Source organism: Oncorhynchus mykiss, chromosome 12 (assembly GCF_013265735.2).
Source record: "Oncorhynchus mykiss isolate Arlee chromosome 12, USDA_OmykA_1.1, whole genome shotgun sequence".
Lineage (NCBI taxonomy): Eukaryota > Metazoa > Chordata > Actinopteri > Salmoniformes > Salmonidae > Oncorhynchus > Oncorhynchus mykiss.
In genome coordinates, this window is record NC_048576.1 from 72222916 (window position 1) to 72250176 (window position 27261).

Consider the following 27261-nt stretch of genomic DNA (forward strand, 5'->3'; position numbering starts at 1 on the left):
TCCAGTCTGGTTTTATCCAGTCTGGTTAAAAAATAAACTCTCTAGTCATGGAGAGTGGTGGAAATAGCTGTGCTTTGTTATACAATCTGAAGTTGGGTTATTTTTTAGATCAAAGCTAGCATGTGTTTAATGGAAAGTGAAGATTGCGAAATGCCACAAAACACACAACAGCCACTGAGAAGAGGTATAAGCAGATGAGAGTAGTGAAAAGAACATTGGGGAAAAGGGGGAGAGATGATTATTGCCTTTGTTGTATAGCGTTATCAGCTGCTTACCTTTCATATGAATTTCACACTTGCTTGTCTTGTAGCAGCCAGGGTCAGATTCAACAAACCCTTCCCACAATGACCGATTTTCCATTCACACTACCCCAACGAACATCCATGGTGTCGCCTGCCACTTGCATTTGCCTTGATTGCGCCACACTAAAACAAATTTTACTTTCAGATTTTCGCTTGATTTCAGTGGTTATCTTTTCGCTCCTTTGGGCACATTGGTCAGCATCTGTAATAGAAACAAGAGAAGCTACAAAGCTCAAAGACATGTAACTCTTAAAAAGAAGAGAGCATCACAGGACAAACAGCTGGCCAGTGGTATCAAGGAGAGCCAGGATTAATGTTCGGGAGGGGTGAGGTGTTGGAGCAGTCAAGTCCTGACTTGGGGAGAAAAATTTTCATCGAAGATGAGTTGTAAGTTGTCATGGACACAAGGATTTATTTTGTCTTTGCTTCTCATCCTGCAGATTCTCTCTAACACTCCCCCAGCGGAACGCAGACCTACAGAGAGGAAATATTCACGGAGAGGAAATTTGATCTAAAGTTTTGCCTGACGTTTTTTTGTATTTTTACCTGAACAAATGGATTAGAGAAGAAACAAAATCTAGAGCTAAAGTACAGTCTACAAATCTTTCATTTGGTGGAAGTGACTATTATAGTACTGTAGATGCACATTTGACAAAATAGTCTGTGTGTGCATGGGTGTGTTAGGAACATATTGTCCTCTCTATATTGTGTTTGATTTTGTTCGTATTGCCACCTCCCAGCATTCTCTGCACATTCTCTGACTATGACGTCCTCACTACATCAGAGAGACTCGTCAAACAGATCCACTACGGCAAAAATACAAAGCAAACATTACCCCGCCACGTACACAAATGAAGACATCGACATTGTCTGACCACAGAGACAAACACTCAAAGACCTTCGTTTGGACAAAATAAACTACAAGTGCTAAGACTTCTGGCCACACAAGTGTTTTATATTGTACTCTGTGCGTGTATCAGGTAATATTCCATAGTGGTGGATTTCTCATTTGAAGCCGACTGTGTTTTCATGGACACACTCCCTCCCATATTTCCCCTCATGAATGGAAAAACAAGCCCTGCTTATCAAATAGCAGTTTGGCCAGTGTGTCTATAACAAGGAGCAATGCATTATTAAAAAGATAGCTACATTAAATAGTTGTCTTATTCTCAGAGGGAGAAAGTGAGTTTCTTGGTGTTTCGTCACATGAATAAAAATGCCTCATAATGATGTAATTTCAGGCTAAGAAATAGCTCTCAGGGTTGAATTGATTTACGATTCTGTTTACAGATTTACGGAGCTGTTCTGAGCACAAAATCAATGCTGTATGACATTACAAACTCCACGGGAGCAGGCACCATTGTTTCAGTCTCATTTCAAATGTTCCCCTACATTCTCCATGCCTCAGATACCTGTTCTTTACTATAAAGCCTAGATGTTCTGCAGCCTTTGTTCTTCATCCATAATGGGCAGTAAAAGCCTAGTTAAAGTCACTGAACAAAATCCTATCAACAGAAGTGCAATGGACAATGGATATGGATTGTAATGACTGCTAGGATGAATGTCCTCCTGTGTGGATCAGGATGTCCAAGGCCAGAGCCTCATTTTCTGTACCAACTGAGCTCTGGACAGAACCTTGAGCTCTGGCTACTGGAGAGTGTGATATATCCTGGATGTTATAGGCAGGTGCTTGGCATTTATAATAAGGGCCTGGCAGAGCAGAAAAGTAAGAATAACCTACAGAGCCTTGCGAAAGTATTCGGCCCCCTTGAACTTTGCGACCTTTTGCCACATTTCAGGCTTCAAACATAAAGATATAAAACTGTATTTTTTTGTGAAGAATCAACAACAAGTGAGACACAATCATGAAGTGGAACGACATTTATTGGATATTTCAAACTTTTTTAACAAATCAAAAACTGAAAAATTGGGCGTGCAAAATTATTCAGCCCCTTTACTTTCAGTGCAGCAAACTGTCTCCAGAAGTTCAGTGAGGATCTCTGAATGATCCAATGTTAACCTAAATGACTAATGATGATAAATACAATCCACCTGTGTGTAATCAAGTCTCCGTATAAATGCACCTGCACTGTGATAGTCTCAGAGGTCCGTTAAAAGCGCAGAGAGCATCATGAAGAACAAGGAACACACCAGGCAGGTCCGAGATACTGTTGTGAAGAAGTTTAAAGCCGGATTTGGATACAAAAAGATTTCCCAAGCTTTAAACATCCCAAGGAGCACTGTGCAAGCAATAATATTGAAATGGAAGGAGTATCAGACCACTGCAAATCTACCAAGCCGTCCCTCTAAACTTTCAACTCATACAAGGAGAAGACTGATCAGAGATGCAGCCAAGAGGCCCATGATCACTCTGGATGAACTGCAGAGATCTACAGCTGAGGTGGGAGACTCTGTCCATAGGACAACAATCAGTCGTATATTGCACAAATCTGGCCTTTATGGAAGAGTGGCAAGAAGAAAGCCATTTCTTAAAGATATCCATAAAAAGTGTTGTTTAAAGTTTGCCACAAGCCACCTGGGAGACACACCAAACATGTGGAAGAAGGTGCTCTGGTCAGCTGAAACCAAAATTGAACTTTTTGGCAACAATGCAAAACGTTATGTTTGGCGTAAAAGCAACACAGCTGAACACACCATCCCCACTGTCAAACATGGTGGTGACAGCATCATGGTTTGGGCCTGCTTTTCTTCAGCAGGGACAGGGAAGATGGTTAAAATTGATGGGAAGATGGATGGAGCCAAATACAGGACCATTCTGGAAGAAAACCTGATGGAGTCTGCAAAAGACTTGAGACTGGGACGGAGATTTGTCTTCCAACAAGACAATGATCCAAAACATAAAGCAAAATCTACAATGGAATGGTTAAAAAATAAACATATCCAGGTGTTAGAATGGCCAAGTCAAAGTCCAGACCTGAATCCAATCGAGAATCTGTGAAAAGAACTGAAAACTGCTGTTCACAAATGCTCTCCATCCAACCTCACTGAGCTCGAGCTGTTTTGCAAGGAGGAATGGGAAAAAATTTCAGTCTCTCTATGTGCAAAACTGATAGAGACATACCCCAAGCGACTTACAGCTGTAATCGCAGCAAAAGGTGGCGCTACAAAGTATTAACTTAAGGGGGCTGAATAATTTTGCACGCCCAATTTTTCAGTTTTTGATTTGTTAAAAAAGTTTGAAATATCCAATAAATGTCATTCCAATTCATGATTGTGTCCCACTTGTTGTTGATTCTTCACAAAAAAATACAGTTTTATATCTTTATGTTTGAAGCCTGAAATGTGGCAAAAGGTTGCAAAGTTCAAGGGGGCCGAATACTTTCGCACGGCACTGTAACTTGTGTGTTGCTGTGTTTGTTGATTCTAGCCTCTGGGCACACACTGGTTGAATCAACGTTGTTTCCGTGTCATTTCAATTAAATTACATTGAACCAACGTGGAATAGATGTTGACTCAGGGTCCTGTGTGGCTCAGTTGGTAGAGCATGGAGCTTGTAACGCCAGGGTTGTGGGTTTTGATTCCCATAGGGGACCAGTACAAAAATGTGTGCAGTCACTCTGGATAAGAATGACTCAAATGTATTGATGTCTGTGGGGAGTCACTACTGTATGCAATAAGATCCATCCTCATTATACAAGTGACTTTCTTATCCTGAATTTGGTTAGTGAGCTACAGATTTGTTACCAATTTTTACTGTTTTAACAATATTTTTTTTTTAGCTCAAGGATCATAATTTAGGCCTCATAGAAATGCTTTGGGTTGTGGTTGATGAATATTGTAATCCACAAATTCCATAACTTTCCACGCTTCACCACTTTATACCCTGTATTTATGGATTTCACAATTCCTGTGAACTAACAAATAATCTCCTACTATTGGTGTTGTTTTCACCTCATTTCACCAACTGGGCAGCCCTGCACCTATCAGCATCCCCAGACTAAAGAACATGTAACCCTGAGATAAACCGCACACAATGAAATTCCACCAATGATCAGCAGGGGACAAAGTAGCAGCCAGCAGCTGCAGTCACTTTTAATCTCAACCTACAATTCAGTCACAAACAAAACAACGAGCACGGAAACAAACAATAGACACCCTCCACAACTAATCTTGACTGACACATTCTGTATGTCATAGACACTATGGCAGGAGCAGAGCTCATTCAAACCATTTGTGTCCTGAACATTGCATCATGACATATTGCATTTCTATTGTCCTTCTCAAATCACTCTGCTCATGTTACTTCCGAAACAATCACAACTATTTGGGACTTCATTAGCTGTGGTGGAAGTTCTATTTATGTTGGCCATGCCTGTGCGGTGATGTAGCAAGCAAAGACAAACTAAACACAACTCGTGCTTTTAGATTTCATTTTTTGTTTTAAATATGGCTCAGTATAGTTGCTTGCTATACATACTAAGCATAAAAGCCAACACTAGTGTAATAAAGACAATGTTAGCACCAGCAAACCTCAGGAATAGTTTAACATAAAACAGAGCAAGCTTTTGTTCGTCTCTAGGTACTGATGATTAGGGATAAGCAGGTCAAGGTTTCATCCACAACATCTGTTGGTTTTCAACACTGACTCACTCCCAATGGTAATGAGTCTTATTCATTTTGGAAAGCCTTTGAAACAACCCCTAGGATATCTGATCAAATGAAAGCCCCAAGGCAAGCATTTCTCTCTGAGGTTTTGGGGAAGAAGAAGATAGTGAGAGCTCCACCAGCCTCATGCATATTATATCCCTAAATGTAGAGGCAATACAAATGTACTGACTATCCTTATCAATACCGTAGAGCAGTTCAACTCGTTAGCTTTTCTGGGGTGCATTTTCCCAGTCTCAGAAATAACACTTACATTTATCTACAGTATACAGATTTGTATTTCTATAACGATGTACCCTCAGTAATAATGTAACACCCCCCCGCCCCCCCCCCCCCCCCCCACCCCCTAGAAAAGGCAATTCAATTTGAATGTTAGTCCGTCTGTTCCCAGTGTTCTGCAATTAACAGTCTGAAAATAAGGATACATCTCACGCTTACATTTCCTGTCTCATGACTCTCCCTCTCCTCTCTCCCCTCCCCCATCACTAGCAGTCTGTCTCCTCTCTCTCTCTCTCTCTCTCTCTCTCTCTCTCTCTCTCTCCCAAAGGTGTTTGTTTATTCCTCCCTCCAGGCTGTAGGACTGAAGCCCACTCCCACTGTCAAAGAACCCACCGACAGAGAAGATTAAAGGACCCAGTAAAACAACTGGTGTAACTCAGCTGACCAAACCATCTGTGCCTCTAAGAACACATTGGCAACAGCACAGAACACACACTGCCGTTAACAAAACATTATTTTTTACAGATTATATTGCATTTCTGCTTAAGTGTCTTGTCGTTTCTGCATTCCTGTTTAGGCCTCAATAAGTATTTTGAGCACAAATTACAGACGTGTTAACGTTGGGCCAGTAACCCGGAAAGTTGCTGGTTTGAATGCCTGAGCCGACGAGGTGAAACATCTGTCAATGTGCCCTTGAACAAGGCATTCAAGGGCGCCGTAATACTATGGCTGACCTTGTAAAACAACATATTTCACTGCACCTAAAAAATATATAAATGTTTGGCCAATCGCAATTACATTCATTTTACATTACTAGCTGGGTCATTCTTAAAATGTTGTGACAAATGTGTCCCATGTCTGCAACAATGAAAACCTGATTGAATATCACATTTTTGAAGGGTAATTTAAATATAAAAAGCTGATTGAATAATAATTTTAATTTGACTGTTTATTGCATAAATTGTGTGTGTGTGTTTGTGTGTGTGAGCGTGTGTGTACTAGCTAGCCTTGTCAAGTAATGAAAGACATTGCAGTGTAATAGCCTCCCCTTGTGGTTCATGTAAAACATTTTATTTTCCTTGTTCTTTTTTTTTACTCAAACCAAATGTCACTTCCAAAGTGACAGTTCATTTAAATAGGCCTATGCTAAAATACATTATATTTGACATGCATTGTTAGGGGCCCTACTAGCTACTCCCTTTCAAGTGAAATTGTGTTACTTCTGTCTTGACCTAACATGACCTATTTCCAATTTAAATAGTTTGAGTGTAGAACATACAAAAAAATACATGCACACGGCATAAGCCATGAAAAAAATGATTCTAAATTTAAGAAATTCAGTGGAATTTAACTGCATGGGGCCACCACGAGTTCGCTGTGTAACATGTACGTCTACATGAGATTTGGAACACTCTTTCATGCGCTAACCAGCGCAGGCGCGGTGGCCAAGTGGTAAGGCGTCGGTCTCGTAAACCGAAGATCGCGGGTTCGAACCCCGTCCGTGCCTTTTAGGAGATTATCAATACCATTTCTGCTAAATCAAAGATCTATGTAACATTACCATACTCGAAGTAGAATTTCTAATGGAAAGCGTGATTAGTCACAACAGTCACATTTTTGCTGATTTTCACTTCGACTGCATACATGACTTTTGAAACATTGTGTGGGACTACTTTACCATCAATAGGGGGTAGCAAACACTAATGTTTTTAATGCGTCCATACGATCTTTCCTTTACAATGTGTACATAACATTGTAGCTAGAGTGAAACGTGACATATAGGCAGCAACTGCCTAAATTAGTGTGCTAAATTGCGCAATATATTCATATTTTAAAAGAGACATGGGGACTTTTGTAAGAATTGTACATTAAAACAACGTAATGTTTTGTTTTTGTCACATTCCATTTCATCTGCATTTTCAAACCCTTTCATCATTATCCTTATTGTGACAATCTTTTGGCGCGCGCGGAGCCCTGTTCTGGGCACCATAAACGCACAAAACAGTGTTAAGTTCCATAGATTTCGAGGAATACATTTCCCTGTTTCAATATTTGTATAATACTTTCAGGAAAATAAAACTCATAATTCCATTTACAGTAGACCTAGCATATGCCAAACTTTCCCCCGATAGCTGCAGAAAACAACGCAGGACAACGCCATCTCTGACTCTGATACGACCCCCCCTAGAATGTTTTTCTGAATTCCAACAGCCTATAATTAACAACAAAAACAAATATATTTGGATAAATGCCATATTGCTGTTGTCTGTTTTTAAGACTGCTTCACCCCCTTCACGGCCTCTCTTACCCCGTGGCGTGACCACGAAGCAATATTTGAGGCGCTGGTAATCGAGATTTTATTTTAATGCATTGAGTCAAATCCGCCAGACACTGCTGAGCTCACCACTAGGAGCACGGATACTTAAAGAAACAACAACAGATAAAATCAGACAGTCGTTCCTTCCTATCCTGCTGACTGGTCTGATATTATCATGGTAAGTTTAAAGCGATGTTATATCCATGACATACGGAAGATGTTTGGCTTGAGAGGTCGGAGGGGCTGACATGTCGTCTGTCTACCAGGGCTGGGAGGGCCAGCAGGTGCGAGGGTAATTCTTATTGCTGTCACTCCGATTATCTAATAATTATAGGACTTTGTTATGGATAATTTTGAATAGCACAATGAACGCTAAACTTGTCTGTGGATGTTTAGATAATGCTATTGTTTTGATATTAGGTTTAGGTCGTATTAAATGTGTTGTTCTTTTCAAGGGGTGGTCTCTCAGAGTAGCAGACAGATTGTGTCTGAGAGTACCTGAACTCTCTATGGAGCACCAGACACTGTCTGGGACTCAACTAACGCCCAGTGAATTCACTAAATGCACACAAGAGCTGTATATTAAAACATGTCGTTTTGCATTCTATACAGAAGGGGTATATTGCAGCAATATGATATTAATGTGCACATTATAATCCAGTTGTACAGGAAATGTCAGCTTGATGCTAATCAAGTGTGTAGTTTATGAAAGGATATGTTCAAGGATTGCACAGTGATTCAAATCATGAGGATTGCATAATCAGTAATCACATCATTTGTATAAAATATGCAGGCTACTGTAAAGCCGTTGTTCTTATGAAATCAGCCTTATTGTAGGATGTAGCTAGATTGACTAATTATTATAGCAGGCTGACACTGACACATTCTCAATAACAGTGAGTGGAAGTGTGTCATCTGTTTTATAGCCAGACAAAACCCCAACCTAGACCATAACCCAATGTCAGTTGAGGACAAAAGCTGAGGATGATGTAATATTGTATCTATAAGTAATTGTCATGTGTATGAGAATGTCAGGTGGCCTCCGTGTGGTCTCAGTCACGGGATCTTGTGGGCGAGATGAGTTTGATCAGAATCCAACTGGCCCGCAAAGTCCCGCTTCTGGGACTCACCCTCTCATCTTAAAACCAATTAGCCCAAGTTTATGTTTGTTTGTGTGATACTGTGGTTATGTTGAGACAGAATAAATAGTCAAACTAGTGACAGGCGGTGGTGCCCAGTGAAGTTCAAATGTAACACCGCAGGGAGAATGAGGGGTTTTTTGGGGGCACTTGTGTTTCAGTTTCACCATCATAATGCCCCTAAAAATCCTTATTGCTCTTGCACTGATCTCCTATCATTGTGCTTATGGGGGTGTAGAAAATACATATCAGATAAAACAAAAATGAATATCCGATTAAACTAAAATATATATCAGATTTAACTAACCCAACTATTTCTCCTCTATACATTTCACAGTACCCTTGGATTAATGTCCCAACTAGCTTTGTTGTATTGGATTCCATTACATAGGCTGATGATGAGGGTGATGATGTTGATGATGATGATCATGTAATCATCATTTTTTATGTTTAGTTTTAGGTCCCCATATTTTTGATGATGATGATGTTGAATTGATGTTTTTGAAAATGTACTTACCTTCTATGTAGGCCTTGCTTTGTACTATTGCTAGTGCTCATGTTGAACATTAATATTGGTATATTTATATTGATGGCTGCCAACCCATGACTAATGACTAGCATTGTATGTACTACCTTTACATTTAGTATCTTTGTGATTCAAATGTGTTTTTTTATGTTTCTACGTTGTATGTGCTCCTTGCTGCAAAACCAATTGCCCTCTGTAACAAGTTATTGTTGAAACATGAACTAACATAGACCACAGAGTTGCAAAGAAAAGGCCATATCTCACACTGGCCAATATAAATAAAATATTAAGATGGGTAAAAGGACACAGACACTGGACAGAGGAACTCTGTCTAGAAGGCAAGCATCCCGGAGTCACGTCTTCACTGTTGACATTGAGACTGGTGTTTTGCGGGTACTATTTAATGAAGCTGCCAGTTGAGGACTTGTGAGGAGTCTGTTTCTTAAACTAGACTCTCTAATGTACTTGTCCTCTTGCTCAGTTGTGCACCGGGGCCTCTTACGCCTCTTTCTATTCTGGATAGAGCCAGTTTGCGCTGTTCTGTGATGGAAGTAGTACATAGCGTTGAACGAGATCTTCTGTTTCTTGGCAATTTCTCGCATGGAATAGCCTTAATTTCTCAGAACAAGAATAGACTGACGAGTTTCAGAAGAAAGGTCTTTGTTTCTGGCCATTTTCAGCCTGTAATCGAACCCACAAATGCTGATGCTCCAGATGCTCAACTAGTCTTAAGAAAGACAGTTGTATTGCTTCTTTAATCAGAATAACAGTTTTCAGCTGTGCTAACATAATTGCAAAAGGGTTTTCTAATGATCAATTAGCCTTTTAAAATGATCAACTTATATTAGCTAACACAACGTGCCATTGGAACACAGGAGTGATGGTTGCTGATAATGGGTCTCTGTACGCCTATGTAGACATTCCATAAAGAATCTGCCGTTTCCAGCTACAATAGTCATTTACAACATTAACAATGTCTACACTGTATTTCTGATCAATTTGATGTAATTTAGTGACCCCAAACTTATGAATGGGAGTGTACATCTCTGTCAAATTGTTAATTTCATGCCTAAGGATAAAGAAAAGGTTATACCTGTATTTTGTTTATTTGCCATAGATGCAATTAGGTCTACAGTGTAACGTTTATAAATAGTATTACATGTACTGTAGGTAGAAGAAAAATTATAATTTTGTAGATTGTTATCTCACTTCTAATGATGAATAAATAATGATTGCATTGCATAAATCATAATTCAGTATGGTTATTGGCTTTATATCAATTGTGAGAGGTTTGCATCAATTACAACATGTAAGGAGGCGTTCAAATTCCTCAACATATTAACGCAGGGGAGTTTTGACTTCTTAGCATTTCCCTTTAAAGAAAGGAGCCATGTCTTCTTTCAAAGCCCAGATTGTTCCATCCTCGTCCTGAGGCAAAGGCCAGAACACACTCTTTCAGTGCTCAGAGCATGTGACACAAACACAAGCCACTGCTCAATATTTGTTTGTGTTAACATTGCCAATGTATCTCCCTTGGCTTGAACAAGCCCTTTGGTAGGGAGTTCACATAATGTCATGCCTACAATTTGTGCTTCTCACAGATGGCCTTGAGTGCACAATTAAGTTGTTTTGCACCTAGGTCCGCTCACAGACCCTGTGTATCACTTTCCTGTTAAATTCCAGATGACTGGGATCACTGAATTACTATACACTGTAAAAAAAAAAATATTGTGCTAATTCTACTTTTTTTTAAATGAGCGTTTTGCATCAGCTTTTTGAGTATTTCCAACATGAGGTATTACTATGTATAATATACAATTCCAAAACAGTTAGATCTACTTCATCTTTTTGATCCGTTACTTTCATTGATCATGTCAAATATTTGTTTATGTCTTTGATTATTTGCCATTTTAACCCATTGCTGAACACAGTGCGCATTGTAAGATGCTGCACGTGTCTCTAGCATTAAGGGTTGTGTAACCTTGTTGATGGTGGGAATGGGTGTTCTCATCGTTGAACGTCAATTTGCCTGATGGTTTTCATATCAGTTCATCATGATCCATTATACCTCATAGCACAACAAGCTGCTTAATACTGATACAGAAACATGCATATGAAGTTGTGTAAAAGTATCATAAAGTCAAACAATTTAGGACTACCCACAATCCTCTAAAAACGAGGCCACATGGCAAGTTGTTGTGAAATTCTTTAATTATTAAGCTGAGAGTAAATATTATGAATATGTAGTAAATTATACACTGAATATTAAATTGAATTGACATGTTCAAATGTCATGCTCTTTGAACACATACAAATGAAGTAAGGTATTACAAGTTTTGAAGTAAAACCTGAATTTGTATGTGAAAATCATATATTTTGGGGGATAATATTTACTAAGCCCCTGAATAATTTTGTGCAGTGTAGTGCAGTCACAGCAGCTGTGGATTCATGATCAACTAATTGAAATAACAAACCGATGGTTTAGTTCGATTACCAGAATGTTTTGTAAATTGGATGAGGGAGAATAGATGAATTGCTAGGTAAAGCCCTGCTTTATCTCAGCTCACTGGTCACCATAGCAACACCCACCCGTAGCACGCACTCCAGTAGGTCTATTTCACTCGTTATCCCCAAAGCCAACACCTACTTTGGCCGCCTTTCCTTCCAGTTCTCTGCTGCCAATGACTGGAAAAAAATAGCAAAAATCACTGAAGCTGGAGTCTTATATCTCCCTCTCTAAGCATCAGCTGTCAGAGCAGCTTATCGGTCACTGTGCCTGTACACAGGCAATCTGTAAATAGCACACCCAACTACCTCATCCCCATATTGTTATTTATCCTCTTGCTATTTTGCACCCCAGTATCTCTACTTGCACATCATCATCTGCCCATCTATCACCCCAGTGTTAATGCTAAATTGTAATTATTTCGCCTCCATGGCCTATTTATTGCCTTACTTCCCTACTCTTCCACATTTGCACACACTGTACATAGATTTTTCTATTGTGTTAATGACTGTATGTTTGTTTATGTGTAACTCTGTGTTGTTGTTTTTGTCACACTGCTTTGCTTTATCTTGGCCAGGTCACAGTTGTAAATGAGAACTTGTTCTCAACTGGACTACCTGGTTAAAAAAAATATCAATGGAATTTTGATTAAAAGGAACACTTTCAGTAGGCCATTTGCAATTCTGCTCATCTTCATGAAATATGCTGCACAGCAAGCGGGCTAAGACATAAAACAGGTGGTCAGTGGTCATTCCCACCCATCATGCTCTCTGTATGTCCACAAGCCTGTAGCTACTGATATCAGGAGAGCACTTCCTTCTATGTGGGATATACTGTGAGTGAGCAGAATAGATATTTAGATATCTATAACTAAGCCCATCTAAATAAACTCTCAAAATATAAGTAAATAAACACATCTATATCATTGTAAACATATCCCAGCCATGGACATATGGAATCAAAACTAATAATTTGCATCGTGAGATGTGATGGTGGAGTCGTAAACACCTTCCCTTGCTGTGAAGGCGCTGTGTGTGAAGAATATGGTCAGGCTGTGTTGAATCACAGCATTTGCTGGCTTTTCAGACAGGTTTGTCTTTGCTTATCGTGAGGGAGGCAGTTACAGCTGGGGAAGTCATTATTGACACCCTATACCTTCAACGGAACGTTCCAATCTAAATGACATGGCAGAAAGGATCTGTGCCTTTATTGATTTTAAATAAAACATCACAGCGAATGCCTATGGTAATAATATTGAAATATGAATATTGCAATATGAGAATTTAAAATATTAAACTGTGAATGACAAGACGAGAAAACAACAGATAAACTATTAAATAGACTGATTAATAATGATAGTAGAAACTCTAATTGTTGGTATACAGTCATTTCTGCATCAGGTGCCTTGTGCCTCAAGAAGTAGATGATGAAGTAAATGACTGTCATAGTTGAGATATCTTTAAAAGGGACTGCAAGATATTAATCTGAGACATTTGGTGTTCAATATAATGAGATAATAGCATACGCTTGTTTGACTTTTTTCCAATGGATGTAATACTTTGAGTAATCTCCATTAAATGATACCTCAAATCCAAACGATGTAGAATGTTTTCTAATGCATTGCTGTGCATAAACCAAAACTATGTTGATTATATTCTGTGATAAACTAATAAACTGTAAAAATGAATCCCCAAAAGCCTCTTGCTATGACAAACTGATGTCAGAGGAGAGGAATGCACTGGAGAACCTAATTTTCTTCTGAAGTAGCAATGTACATTCACAATGACCTGCAAAATGGTTTGGATTGTCACAACCACCGTTAAGATTCCAGATGTGACCAATATATCCTGGTCCTTGCCAGTCCTTAGACTGTTGTGTTTCTAATTGTACAACCTTCCTCTCTAGAGGCTTCTTCTACATTAACATATAGTACTCTGCACTGAGTATACAAAACATTAAGAACACCGGCTCTTTCCATGACATAGACTGACCAGGTGAATCCAAGTGAAAGCTATGATCCCTTATTGATGTCACTTGTTAAATCCACGTCAATCAGTGTAGCTGAAGGGGAGAAGACAGGTTAAAGACAGATTTTTAAGCCTTGAGACAATTGAGACGTGGTTGTGTACAGTCGTGGCCAAAAGTTTTGAGAACGACGCAAATATACATTTTCACAAAGTCTGTTGCCTCAGTTTGTATGATGGCAATTTGCATATACTCCAGAATGTTATGAAGAGTGATCAGATTAATTGTAATTAATTGCAAAGTCCCTCTTTGCCATGCAAATGAACTGAATTCCCCCCCCCCCCCCAACAAAAAAAAATCCGCTGCATTTCAGCCCTGCCACAAAAGGACCAGCTGACATCATGTCAGTGATTATCTCGTTTGCACAGGTGTGAGTGTTGACGAGTACAAGGCTGGAGATCACTCTGTCATGCTGATTGAGTTCAAATAACAGACTGGAAGCTTCAAAAGGAGGGTGGTGCTTGGAATCATTGTTCTTCCTCTGTCAATTGCCGTCATCATTGCTTTGCAAAAAAAGTCTTCACAGGCAAGGATATTGCTCCCAGTAAGATTGCACCTGAATCAATCATTTATCGGATCATCAAGAACTTCAAGGAGAGCGGTTCAATTGTTGTGAAGAAGGCTTCAGGGCGCCCAAGAAAGTCCAGCAAGCGCCAGGACCGTCTCCTAAAGTTGATTCATCTGCGGGATCGGGGCACCACCAGTACAGAGCTTGCTCAGGAATGGCAGCAGGCAGGTGTGAGTGCATCTGCACGCACAGTGAGGCAAAGACCTTTGGAGGGTGGCCTGGTGTCAAGAAGGGCAGCAAAGAAGCCACTTCTCTCCAGGAAAAACATCAGGGACAGAATGATATTCTGCAAAGGTACAGGGATTGGACTGCTGAGGACTGGGGTAAAGTCATTTTCTCTGATGAATCCCCTTTCCGATTGTTTGGGGCATCCGGAAAAAAGCTTGTCCGGAGAAGACAAGGTGAGCGCTACCATCAGTCCTGTGTCATGCCAGCAGTAAAGCATCCTGAGACCATTCATGTGTGGGGTTGCTTCTCAGCCAAGGGAGTGGGCTCACTCACAATTTTGCCTAAGAACACAGCCATGAATAAAGAATGTTACCAACACATCCTCCAAGAGCAAATTCTCCCAACCATCCAGGAACAGTTTGGTGACGAACAATGCCTTTTCCAGCATGATGGAGCACCTTGCCATAAGGCAAAAGTGATAACTAAGTAGCTCGGGGAACAAACATCGATATTTTGGGTCCATGGCCAGGAAACTCCCCAGACCTTAATCCCATTGAGAACTTGTGGCAATCCTCAAGAGGCGGGTGGACAAACAAAATCCCACAAATTCTGACAAACTGCAAGCATTGATTATGCAAGAATGGGATGCCATCAGTCAGAATGTGGCCCAGAAGTTAATTGACAGCATGCCAGGGCGGATTGCAGAGGTCTTGAAAAGAAGGGTCAACACTGCAAATATTGACTCTTTGCATCAACTTCATGTAATTGTCAATGAAGGCCTTTGACACTTATGAAATGCTTGTAATTATACTTCAGTATTCCATAGTAACATCTGACAAAAATACCTAAAGACACTGAGGCAGCAGACTTTGTGAAAATTAATATTTGTGTCATTCTCAAAACTTTTGGCCACGACTGTATGTGTGCCATTTAAAGGGTGTTCTTAATGTTTTGTACACTCAGTGTATGTGTGTCTTCAAGAACCTTCCCTCTATTCATCATAGGATGAATGGATTTGTATGTGTGAGTGAATAGAAGATGGTGGCATGTATTCTTTCACTACGCTCATGCACATGAGTCCTCCTAGTGTTATTTAGTGGTCTTCAGACAAGGCAGAGCAGAGAGAGAAGGGCACACAGCCCCAGTTGACTGTTTAATCATCTCTGCTCACAGTTCTCCACACTGACAGCCTGCCAGATACAACAATCTGAGGGTGTGAGAGTTAGCAGGCCAAGAGCACGCACACACACACACACACACAAACACAGACACACACAGCTTTTAAACAAAATACCAGGTGGCATAGCAAGATGAAATGTGCCTTTTCTTGTCAATGCACATAATACATTGGACAGGACCACAAGATGGGATGACACATTTAGTTTCAGTCCTTCAGCATACATCAGATGCTGATCTTACTTGTAAGTAATACAACAAGTATTGTAGTTACTGTAATTACAGTAATCCTGAACCTTAATACAGCGTAAGAACAATGTCATAACAACACTTGTTACAATGTAAGTGTTACACATTCTGATGATAAAAAAGTTTGGAATTGTTCCAATCGGGAATGCTTTATAACAATGTTAGTCAGGAAAAATATATATTTCCTTGTCCAAAACATCAAAACACGTGTGAAGCAATAGGCACGGTATGAAACCCTTCCAGCCAAGACTCGCACCCACATCTAATCCTATTGTAGATATGGCCATATTGAGTGCTTTATTGTTGCTGATGTCAGATTCCGTTGTCATTCACGATGGGCACTGTTGAAGTCCCATTTTGAAGCAGGACTACTTAGACAGAGAGGGACACACACAGAGACCTTGCAGGGGAACTCTGCTGGGTAAAGTATATTGAAAAATCTCACATGACAAGCCACCCTCACACAGCGAGGGGGATACATTTACCCTTTCTGCCTCAGCAGTTATATTTAGAGCTTCAGTAGAACCGGTGAACAGAGGACATCATGATGCATTCCCTAAATGGGAAGGAATTTAGATGATTCTCTTGATTCTTATGCTCGAATCAGACACCAAACATGATTAACACAGTAAGACTAATGATTGTAGGCTGTGCTCTCTTGGTATGACAATGTAATAATGACAATAGAAATTTGTCCAGCAAAATATTACCAAGTTGTCGCTCTCACTTAAACAAAATTAATATATGGCCATCCAATACTTCAAGATGGAGCTGGCCCTTAACTCGGTAAGTAGCTGTCTCCTGGGCACATGTGCATCCAACCCTGTCATCAAAAGCTGATTTCTCACATAAATGCACACATTGATTCAGGTAACAGACCATGTAACTAGGCCTAGAACCCCTAGACAAAAAAGCAAGTGAAACAATATTAATAGGCTAGTTATTGGGTTCGTAACAATATACATTTGTGTAACTACTGTGCCAAGGTCCCATTTGAATCACGAAAAATTATTATATGCCCAGTGTTGGAAAAAGTACTCAATTCTCATACTTGAGTAAAAGTAAAGATACCTTCATATAAAATGACTCAAGTAAAAGTGAAAGTCACCCAGTAAAATACTACTTGAGTAAAAGTCTAAAAGTATTTGGTTTTCAAATACACAAGTATCAAAAGTAAAAGTAAAAGTATGAATAATAGAAAATGACTTAGATTAAGCAAACCAGACAGCACAATTTCCATATTTTTTTTATTTACGTATAGCCAGGGTCACACTCCAACACTCAGACATCATTTACATTTGTGTTTAGTGAGTCCGCCAGATCAGAGGCAGTAGGGATGACCAGGGATGTTTTCTTGGTAAGTGTGTGAATTGGACCATTTTCTGTCCTGCTAAGCATTCAAAATGTAACAAGTACTGCTGTCAGGGAAAATGTATGGAGTAAGAAGTATGTAGTGAAGTAAAAGTAAAAGTTGTCGAAAATATAAATAGTAAAGTGAAGTACAGATACCCCAAAAACAACTTTACTTAAGTACTTTACACCACTGAATATGCCTTTAGGGGGTGCGGATCATATGACTCATCGCACGTCTCGTTTTCTGAGACGTCTTTGTGAAGGCAACATGTGTTTAGCATTGAGCATATTTGGACAACATGCATTGTAGTAATCACATCTATAAACCATACTTGAACGTTGTCCTGTGACCTATGTGAACACTCAGGAGGGTCATCAAAAGTGGACCAATTGCTAGACATATGGGGATGTGCACTGCTTTATTTCACTGTCAGGCTGCCAAGGACGGTTTTTCACCACACTCAAGTGCATGGCCAGACCACACAATTGGACACAGTTATTGAAAATCTAGGTGCATGTACAATTCCCAAACAAAACTGGGGGGGAGGGGGGGTTAAAAGTTCCAATTCACAGCATAGCACATTTTCCTTACTGAGCAGTAAGTAGGATTTACATGAACTGAGTCTATGATTCTTGTTAAATCCAGAATCCTTGACAGGCATCCCTGGAGACCAGCTCTGTGCAGTAGAGCTCAGCTTCCTTATGTGACTGCCAGGCCTTGGAGAGAAGCCCCCAAATGAATCAGTAGCAGGCCCTGGTTACTGCATTCTGGCCCAGGGCTCTCTAGCATGCAGACCCAGGAGTAACAGCTTAATTAACAACCACAATGGAAATGTACGGTACCTAAAGATATATCTACATTAGGCAAAGATGCCGGAAAATAAATGCAGGTAGTGTTGTTATTGTCTTTAAATAGGCAGGTAAAAACACAGAGGCAAAATAAGATCCTCCTGTTGATTCAGTGGTTAAGAAATCACTCAGAGATATTTTGGCTGGTTGGGTTATGACTTTGGGATGTAGCCATGTTGTTGTGGGTCAATGACAAGCTGCACTGCCAGCTATTATGAGTCCACCGTAGTCGGAACATTGTGGAAAGAGGCAGGTAATATGTCTCTATGCTTCGGCCCTCTGGCAGAATGTCAACAAACCCCTTGACAGTGTTTCAAGGATGCTGTATTGACAGGGTTCTGAAAAACAAGGACTATTCACATGACAGACATGCTCCATTTTGCACAATGGTGCTTATTTTACTTTTTTCTTACATCAAATGGTGACAAATAGTATGAAAGACTCCCTTTGTTCAATCCATCATTGCAACTGATCATGTTTCTTACCTTTGAGAGGCCATTTGTCTAAGGGAAATGTTACTGTAAGTTGAATATAAAACCAAATGGAGTGTGTTCTATCCTCCCAGTTGAAAAGATCAAATAGGATTTAAAATGCTGACTGGCACAATTTACATAGAATATCGTGCAAGACCTACTCCACTGGGCACACACTGTTTAAATCAACGTTGTTTCCACGTCATTTCAATGAAATTACTTTGAATCAACGTGGAATAGACGTTGAATTGAAAGCTTCAAATTCCTCTGCGTACACATCACCGACTATCTGAAATCGTCCACTCACACAGACAGTGTGGTGAAGAAGGTGCAACAGCGTCTCTTCAACCTCAGGAGGCGGAGAACTTTGGCATGGCCCCTAAGACCCTCACAAACTTTTACAGATGCACAATTGAGAGCATCCTGTCGGGCTGTATCTCCGCCTGGTACAGCAGCTGCACTGCCCGCAACCGCAGGGCTCTCCAGAGGGTGATGTGGTCTGCCCAACGCATCACCGGGGGCACACTGCCTGCCCTCCAGGACACCTACAGCACCAGATGTCACAGGAAGGCCAAAAATATCAAATCAAATCATCAAATCAAGTTTTATTGGTCACATACACATGGTTAGCAGATGTTAATGCGAGTGTAGCGAAATACTTGTGCTTCTTGTTCCGACAGTGCAGTAATATCTAACAAGTAATCTAACAATTCCCCAACAACTACATAATACACACAAATTTAAAGGGGTGAATGAGAATATGTACATAAAAATATATGGATGAGCGGCATAGGCAAGATGCAATAGATGGTACATACATAATAATGTAATGTATGATATGTAAAAAAAAAAACAAGTGACAGTATTTAAAGGTGCGCTGTTTAAAGTGACTAGTGACCCATTTATTAAAGTGGCCAGTGATTGGGTCTTAATGTAGGCAGCAGCCTCTTTGAGTTAGTGATTGCTGTTTAGCAGTCTGATGGCCTTGAGATGGAAGCTGTTTTTCAGTCTCTTGGTCCCAGTTTTGATGGACCTGTATTGACCTCGCCATCTGGATGGTAGAAGTGTGAACCGGCAGTGGCTCGAGTGGTTGTTGTCCTTTGAACGTCTTTTTGGCCTTCCTGTGACACCGGGTGCTGTAGCTGTCATGGAGGGCAGGTAGTTTGCCCCCAGTGATGCGTTGTTCAAACCGCACCACCCTCTGGAGAGCCTTGTGGTTGAGGGCAGTGCAGTTGCCTTACCAGACTGTGATACAGCCCGACAGGAGGCTCTTGATTGTGCATCTGTAAAAGTTTGTCAGGGTTTTAGGTGCCAAGCCAAATTTCTTCAGACTCCTGAGGTTGAAAAGGCGCTGTTGCGCCTTCTTCACCACACTGTCTGTGTGGGTGGACCATTTCAGTTTGTCTGTGACGTGTACGCCAAGGAACTTAAAACTTTCCACCTTCTCCACTGCGTTCCCTTTGATGTGGATAGGGAGGTGCTCCCTCTGCTGTTTCCTGAAGTCCGCAATCATCTCCTTTGTTTTCTTGATGTTGAATGAGAGATTGTTTTCCTGACACCACACTCTGAGGGTCCTCACCTCCTCCCTGTAGGCTTTCTCGTCGTTGTTGGTAATCAAGCCCACTACTGTTGGTTCGTCTGCAAACTTGATGATTGAGTTGGAGGCGTGCATGACCACGCAGTCGTGGGTGAACAGGGAGTACAGGAGGGGGCTGAGCATGGACACCCCATCTTCAAGGACACCCGAGCCATGGCCTGTTCACCCCGTTGCCATCCAGAAGGCAAGGTCAGTATAGATGCATCAAAGCTGGGACCGAAAGACTAAAAAACAGCTTCTATCTCAAGGCCATCAGACTGTTAAATAGCCATCACTTGCCGCCTACCACCCGGTTACTCAACCCTGCACCTTAGAGGCTGCTGCCCTATATACATAGACATGGAATCACTGGTCACTTTAATAATGGAACACTAGTCACTTTAATAATGTTTGCATACTGCTTTACTCATTTCATATGTATATACTGTATTCTTTTCTACTGTATTTTAGTCAATGCCACTCCGACATTGCTTGTCCTAATATTTATAAATTTTTTAACTCCATTATTTTAATTTAGATTTGTGTATATTATTGTGAATTGTTAGATATTACTGCACTGGTGGAGCTAGAAACACAAGCATTTTACTACACCCACAGTAACATCTGCTGAATATGCGTATGTGACCAATACAATGTTATTTTATTTTATTTGAATTGACGTCTGTGCCCAGTGGGACATTTCATGATCCATGGCCAAATGTTTTTTCTCTCGCTCCCTCTTTTTCTGTTATGGGATAATTGCATGGCGACCTAGTAGTCTGCATTCTTTGTTTTAGTATTGCCTAACTGAGAGAAGATCAATGCTAGTCCGCACAGAACCATGCTCCTAATTTTCACAAGTCATGGGGTCAAGGAAGAGGGATGGGGAGATAGGTCGGGCTGAGCTGAACCACGCCTTCTCTGCTGATTAATGCAGTGCAGCACAGCCTCTAACCAGAAGCACATGCAGGCCTTTTGCAGCCAAACCAAATTAATGAATGTCTATCATGAGACGAGTAGAGGACGGGGACAGAACAACAGAGAAAATGTTGAGACACACAGCTTTGTTGTATGGCCTCTTGTTTGGCAGAATCTATTTGGGCCATCTATGTTTGCATCTATAATGTCTCTTGTTAAAAGTGCAATAAAATATGCTATATCCACATAGAGGTGTCATGGCCGTAGGGGCCACAAGGGCACCTCATATTTGTGCTGTTTTTGTTCAAATAATTGCTAAACAGTTTATTATTATGCATGAATTATTTCTAAAAAAGACCTGTCAGCGGTATTTTGCAAAGCGGGCACACTGACTGGACCAGGCAAAGAGTACCCCTACATCCTCCCTAGTAAGTGGTTCCTTCCAAGGTGCACCATGAGCAAAGATGTGCTAGGCAGGATGCTCGGTACTCTAGTGCGTGCAGACAGTATCGTCAGTGAAGGAGGAGAGAGAGTGTTGATTGACACATAGCGTTTGATTAGATTTTAGCTGCTGGTGATGAGCAGGACTTGCAGGAGGTATGTTTATAAATGAATTTGATCAAGCTATGTAGCCTATTGTTTCCTTCTTGATGAATACATAAAACAAAAATGTTTTGTTGTTTTTTTGTAATACTAGTTAATACTAGCTATAGTATTCACATACATACATCATCACATACTTTGTGAACCCTCTAAAATAATGGGTGCATGACGCCCCTGTATCCATATACAGGTTATACTGAGCAGAATTGCATGGCTCCATCCCTCTGTATTTTAATGAGAAATACTCTTCTAACCCAACCTCAATTAATCAAAATAACTTACATTTCTCTCCTATTTAGCTAAAGTTATATCCCACAAGACAGGTTGAGACATGTTTCACTGCACATAGCAAAACCCTCAGTTGCTGCAAAGCATTTTCACAATCTTCTTCTGCAAGTCAGGACACTTTCCTTGTGAATCATCACACATTCCCCTTTGTCTTTTCTCACCAAAGAAGTGAAGATAAAAGTCATTCCTCTCCAAGTCATGAAAGAGAAGAGACAGATCCCTCTAACTTCCTTATCAGATTACACACACTCCAGTCATCGGTCGATTATAGGCCTGTAAGTTGCCATGTGAATGATGGTCAACATGGTGACTCAGCAGGCTGAGTGGACCTGAGTGGTAGGTTTATTGGGTGATGGTAGCATTAATAATCACAGCTGCTCCTCTTCATGTCTACATGAGTGGAGTCTCCTCAAAGGAGGAAGGGGAGGACCATCCTTAAAAATTAAAATAGTGAAACACTAAAAAAGTTGTTGTTTTTAGATAAAACTATACTAAATATATTCATGTCACCAAATAATTTATTAAAACACACTGTTTTGCAATGAAGGTCTACAGTAGCCTCAACAGCACTCTGTAGGGCAGCACCATGGTGTAGCCTGAGGATATCGAGTTCCCGTCTTCCACTGGGTACATTGACAGAGAGGGATGCTGTGTTAGCTAGCTGGCTATCCAACACTGGAACTCTTGTTAATTTTTTACCAGCTAAAGATGTAGGGTGTGTGTAGTGGTCAGCGGTTATGATATGAAAGTTTGGCTTGGAAAGTTTTTTTTGCCTGGTCACAGACAGCTGATTTGTTGTGCACTGAAGTCCAGCGAAGGGAAAGGGTGAGAGGAGAGCACATAGATGAGAGTAGGAATTTTTGTGATCATGCTGTTTGTATGTGGCTACTATGAAAGTGAACTGTGTTTGCGTGTGATCAGAGGTGTATTCATTATGTCGAAAAACATTTCTTAAACTGAAGCAAACGGAACCAAACAGGGATAAACATACCTGAATGTGTCCAATAGAAACACTTGTTCGCAAATGTTGGACTAATGATTACACCCTAGATCACCTAGATGCAGGCAAGAGGGTGCAATGTGTCACTCACTGCCTGTCACCTTGATTACTAACATTTTTCTCTCACCCTATGCACATACAGTGGGGCAAAAAAGTATTTAGTCATCCACCAATTGTGAAAATAAGCATTTGGTCAATAACAAAAGTTTATCTCAAATCTTTGTTATATACCCTTTGTTGTCAATGACAGAGGTCAAACGTTTTCTGTAAGTCTTCATAAGGTTTTCAAACACTGTTGCTGGTATTTTGGCCCATTCCTTCATGCAGATCTCCTCTAGAGCAGTGATGTTTTGGGGCTGTTGCTGGGCAACACAGACTTTCAACTCCCTCCAAAGATTTTCTATGGGGTTGAAATCTGGAGACTGGCTAGGCCACTCCAGGACCTTGAAATGCTTCTTACAAAGCCACTCCTTCGTTGCCCGGGCGGTGTGTTTGGGATCATTGTCATGCTGAAAGACCCAGCCACGTTTCATCTTCAATGCCATTGCTGATGGAAGGAGGTTTTCACTCAAAATCTCACGTTACATGGCCCCATTCATTCTTTCCTTTACACGAATCAGTCGTCCTGGTCCCTTTGCAGAAAAACAGCCCCAAAGCATGATGTTTCCACCCCCATGCTTCACAGTAGATATGGTGTTCTTTGGATGCAACTCAGCATTCTTTGTCCTCCAAACACGATGAGTTGAGTTTTTACCAAAAAGTTATATTTTGGTTTCATCTGACCATATGACATTCTCCCAATCTTCTTCTGGATCATCCAAATGCTCTCTAGCAAACTTCAGATGGGCCTGGACATGTACTGGCTTAAGCAGGGGGACACCTCTGACATTGCAGGATTTGAGTCCCTGGCGGTGTAGTGTGTTACTGATGGTAGGCTTTGTTACTTTGATCCCAGCTCTCTGCAGGTCATTCACTAGGTCCCCCGTGTGGTTCTGAGATTTTTGCTCACCGTTCTTGTGATCATTTTGACCCCACGGGGTGAGATCTTGCGTGGAGCCCCAGATCGAGGGAGATTATCAGTGGTCTTGTATGTCTTCCATTTCCTAATAATTGCTCCCACAGTTGATTTCTTCAAACCAACCAAGCTGCTTACCAGATTCAGTCTTCCCAGCCTGGTGCAGGTCTACAATTTTGTTTCTGGTGTCCTTTGACAGCTCTTTGGACTTGGCCATAGTGGAGTTTGGAGTGTGACTGTTTGAGGTTGTGGACAGGTGTCTTTTATACTGATAACAAGTTCAAACAGGTGCCATTAATACAGGTAACGAGTGGAGGACAGGGGAGCCTCTTAAAGAAGAAGTTACAGGTCTGTGAGAGCCAGAAATCTTGAATGTTTGTAGGTGACCAAATACTTATTTTCCACCATAATTTGCATATAAATTCATTAAAAATCCTACAATGTGATTTTCTGGATTTTTTTCTCTCACTTTGTCTGTCATTGTTGAAGTGTACCTATGATGAAAATTACAGGCCTCTCTCATATTTTTAAGTGGGAGAACTTGCACAATTGGTGGCTGACTAAATACTTTTTTGCCCCACTGTATGTTGTAAACTTTCAGTCACAGGCTAGGTTTTAGCAACCTCATGATGGGTATAGGGAACATTAGAGTACCATGTATTAGCCAATTTGAAAAATGTCATATGTAAACAGCTTTTCAAGATGGTGAAACCTTGTTGTGTTCACTTTTATGAGAAACAGCAGAGCCTGCCAAACAGCTACAGTAATATTCAAAACATTGAAGCACATGAGAAATGTTTTCCAGTTCAGCCTGTCTTCGTTCATGTGACAATAGGTGTTGTGATGCAACACCACATATCCCACAAAGGGCTGCTCCGCTCCAAGAAATGAACTCCTTGGCAGTCAGAGGCTCTTTTCTTGGCATGGCCTGTGAGGTGGGAAATGGTAAAACAGGAGACCCACACGGCAGCAGCCCTCTCTCAGAATATCTAGTCGATTTGAGCTACTGTGGTTCCTCATACTTGCTCCTGTCTTGTTAAAATGTCTTATGAACCAGTGCCACCTTGAATTACAGGTAAGAGAGTTCTTATAGCTAATAATGGTTTTTGACATATTGTGTGTAAAGTGAATATACATATTGTGTAATGTAATGGAGAAATTGTAGGAGTAGAGTAAACTCATAGAGGAGTTAAATTATGTAAATGACACACCACATTATGTCCTCTTAGTCAAATAAAAGTGAGGAGCTTCTAAAAGGAAGTTAACAGGCCAACATGAAAATGAGGAATTAAAAGCACCCTCTCTCCTCCTGCCTTGGCATGTGACGACCACAGCATATGACTTCCATCGCCCATTACCCAGTGAAGGGCTGGACACAATTGAGTGAGTGTTGTTTGGGCCATGCCCTAGATACTTGTTTCTCCCAGTCCTCAGCTATATCTGGCCACTGTGCAGAAGCATCCACTCCCATTTCAGGCCAACTCACCACTGGCCACATTGTCTGCAGGCTGCAAGGGGCTTTACATGATGACCCATACCGGGAAACAAATACATTTTAATATATTTAATGTCACGCAAAATGTACGTATTTCTAATACATATGGATACATTTGCATATTTGCTCAAATGCATGTAATCCCTGACAATATGCCAAAGTGGTTCCTAATTCGGCTTCTTAAATTACTCTTTACATAATGATCAATGGAGATCATTTTTTGGGGCCACCAAGCCAAAACGTTGGCAGTGATATCATTTAAAGTGTGATGGTGAGTAAAAACAAACGTAGGATTTCACCAAATTTTAACATTCTTTCATAAAGAGCACATGTTCAACTTCATAAAAAAACATATTTTCCTATCTCCCACCAAAAAATATATAGTAAGTGCCTCTCTTCAGCTTAATTAAATAATTAAGTTGTTAATAAATAAAAATTGAGTTGTTTTTGTATAGTTTTTGTTTTAGTTTTTAATGATTTAAACAAAACAAAAATACATTTTACAACGCTCCACAATATGTCAAAATGTAGATCTATGTCTTGTGCTTCCAATGAGTTATATTATACAGCTCTGCAGTAGATGGTTAGCGGTGTTATGGTGCGTTCGTAGCCAAGTGGGAAGTGGGAATTTACCACATCTGGGAAAAATCCAATTGAACAGCCCTTCAACTGGTAGTTACCAATGGTGTATATAAACCCTGGATTGTTGATGCTATGTATTGGCCATTGAGAGGCTTTGAAGCCACCAGTCAGCCATATTGGCTTGTCGGAGCAGTCCTCCATATTAATTAATGTAATTCTACAGTATTTCGGACAAAATAACATGTATTTAAGTATTTTTTATGTTGTCGTGGGGACAGTAACATTAGTCATCTGTAAATTATACTTTAAGGAGAATGTTTTTATATATTTTTTCTTTGTATGTTTAGCTCACATAGTACACTGTAAAACTATGCATCAAGCTGTCTGTAATATAATAAATGTGGTAAACCTTAATGTAGACCTTAATACATGCATTTCTATAGTTTATAAAATATTTTCTACAAAGGTGGGGGAGTTGCAAAATCGAGACACAGTGGCTTCAACACAGCTCCCTCTATCAGTCACCTAGTGTATTCAGTGCCTTCAAAAAGTATTCACACCCCCTGACTTTTTCCACATTTTGTTGTGTAACAAAGGATAAAAATGTATTTAATTGGCATTTTGTGTTAAATGTTGTGTTAATGAAAAATACAAATATTAATATCTTGATTAGATAAGTATTCAACCCCCTGAGACAACACATTTTAGAATCACCTTTGGCAGTGAATACAGCTGTGAGTCTTTCTGGGTCAGTCTCTAAGAGCTTTCCACACTAGGATTGTGCAACATTTGCCCGTTATTGTTTTCTAAATACTTCACACTCTGTCAAATTGGTTGTTGAGCATGGCTAAATCACAATTTGCAGGTCTTGCCATAGATGTGCAAGCAGATTTAAGTCAAACCTGTAACTCAGAACATTCACTATCTTGGTAAGCAACTGCAGTGTATATTTGGCCTTATGTTTTAGGTTATTGTCCTGCTGAAAGGTGAATTCATCTCCCAGTGTCTGTTGGAAAGCAGACTGAAGCAGGTTTTCCTCTAGGATTTTGCCAGTGCTTAGCTCCATTCAGTAAAAAAAAATATCCTGAAAAATTCCTCAGTCCTTAACAATTACAAGCATACCCATAACATGATGCAGTCACCACTATGCTTGAAAATATGGAGAGTGGTACTCAGTAATGTGTTGTATTGGATTTGCCCAAATGAGAACACTGTATTTGGGACAAAAAGTTAGTTTTCCAGTAATACCTTTGTGCATTGTTGCAAACAGGATGCATGTTTTGGGATA

The 27261-nt window shown here is 40.3% G+C and overlaps 1 non-coding gene across 1 annotated transcript; it reads left to right on the forward strand.

Annotated features, from left to right (window-relative positions):
- The first annotated feature begins 6582 nt into the window (after positions 1 to 6582).
- On the forward strand, positions 6583 to 6654 carry trnat-cgu. Its single transcript has one exon. It is a non-coding gene; the product is annotated as a tRNA-Thr (tRNA).
- The last annotated feature ends 20607 nt before the right edge of the window (positions 6655 to 27261 follow it).